This window comes from Oncorhynchus masou, chromosome 20 (genome assembly GCF_036934945.1).
Source record: "Oncorhynchus masou masou isolate Uvic2021 chromosome 20, UVic_Omas_1.1, whole genome shotgun sequence".
Lineage (NCBI taxonomy): Eukaryota > Metazoa > Chordata > Actinopteri > Salmoniformes > Salmonidae > Oncorhynchus > Oncorhynchus masou.
This window is the reverse complement of record NC_088231.1, coordinates 25,996,771-26,003,061: the sequence shown is the minus strand read 5'-3', so window position 1 is coordinate 26,003,061 and position 6,291 is coordinate 25,996,771. Positions and strand designations below refer to the sequence as shown.

Sequence of the window (6,291 nt, the reverse complement as noted above, 5' to 3'; positions counted from 1 at the left end):
ACATAACCAATTGACTAATGTCTGTAGTTGTGGGAGAGAGACAACATTGCTAAAACATAGTCATTACTGCTTTCTATCTCTCTCTCCCTCTCTCTCTCTCTTTTCTCTGTCACTCTCTCTCTTTCTCACACACCTGTTGTTCTTGGCTCTTGATGACCACCAGGTCTGCTCCTCTATTTCTGCAGTCCTCTCTGCTTTCCTTCCAGGATTTGTACTCAGTGGAGACGTAGTAACAACTGCTACCAAGCTTCTTCCATCCTTGAGGACACACTATAAGTTGAACATTTCCTGCTTTAGTCACTTAAATACAACATTGATTTAAGTTGAATTAAGGAAGACGGGGCACTAACTAATGGAATGTTTGGAAGTTTTAGTTTGTTTCTCACATTTTTCATTTAATATACGTTTATTTGCCTGTTTGTAAGTGGCATGTGAACTGATACAGAGACTGTCAAACAGAACAGTCATTAGACAATTTGACTCACCTTTCTCAACTAAAGATTGTTTCAGAAGTTCTATCTCTTTCTGAAGCTGGTCTCTCTCTTTGATCAGGGTGTTGTTGCTAGTCTGTAGCTGGTCTCCATCTTTGGTCAGGGTGTTGTTGCGACTCTGTAGCTGGTCTCCCTCTTTGATCAGGGTGTTGTTGCTGGTGTGTAGCTGGTCCCTCTCTTCAGTCAGGGTGTTGGAACAGGTCAACTGGTTTCTCTCTGTGAAATAATACGACCAATGAACAAGGTAACAGTGGACATGTTAATTAGACATGACCAGGGTTGGGGTCAGTTGCATTTCAATTCCAGTCAATTCAGGAAGTACACTGGAATTCTATTTCAATCCAAATTATCTTCAATGCTTTTTAATGAGGAAAACGTGGAATTGGAATTTGGTGTATTGTCACAATGTAATTGACTGGAATGTAAATGTAATTGATCCCTGGTCATTACACCACTGATGATGAAGAATGTTTGAGTGAGAACATGTCAAACTCACGGTAGAGAAACAGGCCTATGATCCCAGCCAGTAGGAGAACACACAGCAGCCCCAGACACACTGCAGCAGCTCCAGAGTATCTCTTCCACCACTGACAAGACACTGAAGAACAAATTATTACAACAAGAACTGTCTCTTTATCAGAGTGGTATTTGTATCGACTTTTGTGTCAATTTTCTGTTTGAATCACTGAAGGAAATACATAAGCTTGACAAGGGACAGAACACCAGAACTGAGTTCCAGCACCTCACATGTTCTACTGCTTGACTTCCAGAACCTCTTCCAGAATATTGGCTTAAACATATTGCAGAGTTCATGCACCCAAAATGAGTACTGAAACGTCAGGTCTGGAGATCAAGGCTATGAGGACACCCTAGTTGCAGTGTTCATCCGTCCTCCTGCCTCCCCCGCCGGAGAATGCAATGCACCGGTGCAGGGCTTTGTCCTTCTTCTCCACAAAGAAGAACCCTGCGCCCGTGCAATGACTACTGGGGCCTCAACAACATCACGGTGAAGAACCACTACCCACTACCTCTCATCTCCTCAATCTTCAAACCGCTCCAGGGGGCCACTGTGTTCTCCAAGCTGGACCTACGGAATGCCTACCACCTGGTGTGGATAGGGGAAGGAGATGAGTAGAAGACTGTCTTCAAAACAGCCAGTGGTCAATATGAGTAACTGGTCATGCCATTTGGCCTTACCAACGCCCCTGCTGTGTTCCAGGCTCTGGTAAATTATGTTCTCCGCAACATGTTGAACCGGTTTGTCTTCGTCTATGTCGACGACATCCTAATTTTCTCCCGCTCCGCCCAAGAGAACGTGCTCCATGTCTGTCAGGTCCTCCAACGCTTCCTGGTGAACCAGCTTGTTCTGAAAGCAGAGAAGTGCGAATTCCATCGCTCCACCATCCCCTTCCAGAGTTACATCATCGCCTCAGGGAGTGTACAGATGGATCCCGGGAAGTTGAGAGCGGTGGTGCATTGGCCCATGCTTAAATCCAGAGTGCAACTCCAGCGTTTCCTGGAATTCGCCAACGTCTATTGCAGCTTTATCCGGGGTTACAGCACCATGGCTTCCACCCTGTCTGTACGCACCTCTCCCAAGGTTCTATTTGCATGGTCCCCAGCTGCTGACTGGGACGTTCCCGAGATCTCAAGCACCGTTTCACCACACCACCCATCTTGGTTCATCCTGACCCGACCAGCCAGTTCTTTGTGGAGGCCGCTGCTTCGGATGTCGGTTGGGAGCTGTCCTGTACCAGCGTTCTGCCCTGGACCTCAAGTTGTGCTGCCTTCTCCCATTGGCTCAAAGCAACGGAGAGGAACTACAATGTGGGGAATTGTGAGCTTCTCGCGGTGAAGATGGCATTGGAGGAGTGGAGACACTGGCTGAGCGGAACATCCGTTCATTGTGTGGACAAACCACAAGAGCCTGGAATATCTCTGCACCACCAAGCGTCTCAATTCCAGACAAGCTAGGTGGGCCTTATAACCGGATGTTTGTTCCTGACGATATCCGATCCTCGGTCCTGGAGTGGGCCCACTCCTCCAAGCTTGCCTGCTGCCTGGGCTCCCGTCGGACCCTGGCATTTGTGCGTCAATGCTTTTGGTGGCCTACCATGGTTCATGACTGTCGGCGTTCTTCGCTTTATGCACAATCTGTGCACAGAACAAGACCCCCCGGCAAGCTCCGGCTAGTCTCCTTCAACCTCTGCCTGTTCCGCACCGTCCCGGGACTCACATATCCCTGGACTTTGTTACGGGTCTCCCCCCATCTGATGGCAACACTGCCATTCTGACAATAGTGGACCGGTTTTCCAAAGCCGCCCTCATTCCTCTCCCCAAGCTACCCTCTGCCAAAGCTTTTCCAAAGCCGCCCACTTCATTCCTCTCCCCAAGCTACCCTCTGCCAAAGGTTTTCCAAAGCCGCCCACTTCATTCCTCTCCCCAAGCTACCCTCTGCCAAAGAGATGGCACAGCTCATGGTGCAGCACATATTACAGATCCATGGACTCCCAGTGGACATGGTCTACAACCGGGGTCCTCAGTTCTCTCCCCGGTTCTGGAAGGCATTCTGCACACTCATTGGGTGGTCGGCCAGTCTGTCCTCCGAGGCCACCCCCAGTCCAACAGCCAGTTGGAGCAAGCCAACCAAGGCCTGGAGACGACTCTTTGCTGCCTGGTCTCAGCCAACCCCACCACCTGGAGTCAGCAACTAGTGTGGGTAGAATATGTCCGCTACACCCTTCCTTGCTCTGCCACCTGTCTCTCACCCTTTGAGTGTTCCCTGGGTTAATCAGCCCCCGCTCTTCACGGAGCAAGAGGAAAAGGTCGGCGTACCCTCGGCCCAAATGTTTATTCGCCGCTGTCGTTGCACCTGGAAGAGAGTCCGGTCGGCTCGTCTCAATACAACCTCCAGGTATCGACGACAAACGGGTCGCCACCGATGCAAATAAATTACTGAAAAATCATACAATGTGATTTTCTGATTTTTTTTTGTTTTAGATTCCGTCTCTCACAGTTGAAGTGTACCTATGATAAAAATTACAGACCTCTACATGCTTTGTAAGTAGGAAAACCTGCAAAATCATCAGTATATCAAATACTTGTTCTCCCCACTGTATGTGAGAATGCTGTTCATTAACTACAGATCAGCGTAGTACCCACCATAGTACCCACGAAGCTCATCACTAAGCTATGATGATGATTGTGGACTTCAGGAAACAGCAGAGGGAGCACCCCCCACATCGATGGGACAGTAGTGGAGAGGGTAGTAAGTTTTAAGTTCCTCAGCGAACACATCTCGACAAACTGAATTGGTCCACCCACACAGACAGCGTCGTGAAGAAGGCGCAGCAGCACCTCTTCAACCTCAGCAGGCTGAAGGAATTTGGCTTGTCACCAAAAGCACTCACAAACTTCTACAGATGCACAATCGAGAGCATCCTGTCGGGCTGTATCACCGCCTGGTACGGCAACTGCTCCGCCCACAACCGTGAGGCTCTCCAGAGGGTGGTGAGGTCTGCACAACGCATCATCGGGGCAAACTACCTGCCCTCCAGGACACCTACACCACCCGATGTCACAGGAAGGCCATAAAGAACATCAAGGACAACAAACACCCGAGCCACTGCCTGTTCACCCCATTATCATCCAGAAGGCGAGGTCAGCACAGGTGCATCAAAGCTGGGACCGAGAGACTGAAAAACAGCTTCTATCTCAAGGCCATCAGACTGTTAAACAGCCACCACTAACATTGAGTGGCTGCTGCCAACACACTGACTCAACTCCAGCCACTTTAATAATGGGAATTGATGGAAATTGGTGTAAAATATATCACTAGCCACTTTAAACAATGCTACTAAATATAATGTTTACATACCCTACATTACTCATCTCATATGTATACGTATATACTGTACTCTATATCATCTACTGCATCTTTATGTAATACATGTATCACTAGCCACTTTAACTATGCCACATTGTTTACATACCCCACATTACTCATCTCATATGTATATACTGTACTCGTTACCAATTTACATTGAACCCCCCCCCCTCTCCCCTTGTACACTGCTGCTACTCGCTGTTTGTTTGTTAAATAGTCACTTCGCCCCCACCTACATGTACATATTACCTCAACTAACCTGTACCCCTGCACACTGACTCTGTACCGGTGCCCCCTGTATACAGCCTCCTCATTGACTCTGTACCAGTACCCCCTGTATATAGTCCCACATTGACTCTGTACCGGTACCCCCTTTATATAGTCCCACATTGACTCTGTACCGGTACCCCCTGTATATAGTCTCCACATTGACTCTGACTCTACCCCCTGTATATAGCCTCCACATTGACTCTGACTCTACCCCCTGTGTATATAGTATATAGTTTCTATTACTACTTTTGATTGTATCCAACTTGGTAAATATTTTCTTCTTCTTGTGGGCTTGGAAACAAGCATTTCACGGTAAAGTCTACACCTGTTGTGTTCGGCGCATGTGACTAATAAAGTTTGATTTCATTTGTTGTGTTCGGCGCATGTGACTAAGAAAGTTTGATTTCATTTGTTGTGATCGGCGCATGTGACTAATAAAGTTTGATTTGATAAGTCTGGGGTGTTTTTTCAGGATAAATTAAGACACAGAATGGAGCTAAGCAAAATCCTAGAGGAAAACCTGCTTCAGTTTGCTTTACACCGGGACACAGGGAGAGGTATTCACCTTCCAGCAGGACAATAACCTACAGCACAAGGCCAAATATACACTGGAGTTTGCAGAGTTACAGTTTTGACAAATACCTGCTTGGAAATCTATGGTAACACTTGAAAATGGTTGTCTAGCAATGATCAACAATCAATTTGACAGAGTTTTGAAAAATGTAGTAAAGAATAATGGACACATATTGTACAGTCCAGGTGTACAAAGATCTTAGAGACTTACCCAGAGACACACAGTTGTAATCGCTGCCAAAGGTGATTCTAGCATGTATTGACTCAATGGTGTGAATAGTTAAGTAAATGAGAAATGTCTGTATTTGTGTGTGTGTGTGTGTGTGAGAGAGAGAGTGTGTTTGTAGAGTCTGGTGTGTGTTCATAGAGTGTAGGAACGTTGCAAAAAAGTTTGCTTGTTGGGGTGTGTGTGTGTGTGTGTGTGTGTGTGTGTGTGTGTGTGTGTGTGTGTGTGTGTGTGTGTTGAGCACTATAACAGGATAAACTGTTACCTGAATGTTGATCACCAACTCCATCCTTCTTGCAGGGCATGATGGGTCTTTCGTTTCGGTATATGTGATCATCAATATCCATGGTCTTTATTTGTTTAGGTTCTTTGTCTTCAAATCGTAATTTCTACTCTTATAACTTCTACTCTTGTATCTTCTACTGTTGTAACTTCTACTGTTGTATCTTCTACTGTTGTAAAGTCTGCTGTTATCTCAGTTGTTGGTTCCTGTCTGTTCGCTGCACAGCTGGAGTCTCTGTATGACTCAGTCTAATATCAGAGACAGTTTTAACAGTCAACCTCATTAAAGGGGAAACTGTCTAACCAATAGTACGACACTAACCACCACCATGTGACCACAGACTTATTTTCTGAGAACCATGTTTGTTTATCACAGTGAAGATTAGTTTGTATATTTAGTTTATATTAGTTTAGTTTACTACAGTGTAGATTAGTGTGTAATTTTAGTTTCTGTTAGTTTAGTTTATCACAGTGTATATTAGTTTGTAAAATAAATAGATATATTAATAATGATAAAATAATTGAAATGCTGCATTACGTCTTGCTATGTCGTCAGCCATCAA

General features: G+C 45.8%; 1 long non-coding RNA gene across 1 annotated transcript; it reads right to left on the bottom strand.

Annotated features, from left to right (window-relative positions):
• Positions 1–681: 681 nt before the first annotated feature.
• On the bottom strand, positions 682–5,833 carry LOC135507213 (uncharacterized). Its single transcript, XR_010450625.1, has 3 exons — positions 5,712–5,833; positions 988–1,089; positions 682–707 (listed from the first exon to the last, which is right to left on the bottom strand). It is a non-coding gene; the product is annotated as an uncharacterized LOC135507213 (long non-coding RNA).
• Positions 5,834–6,291: the final 458 nt, after the last annotated feature.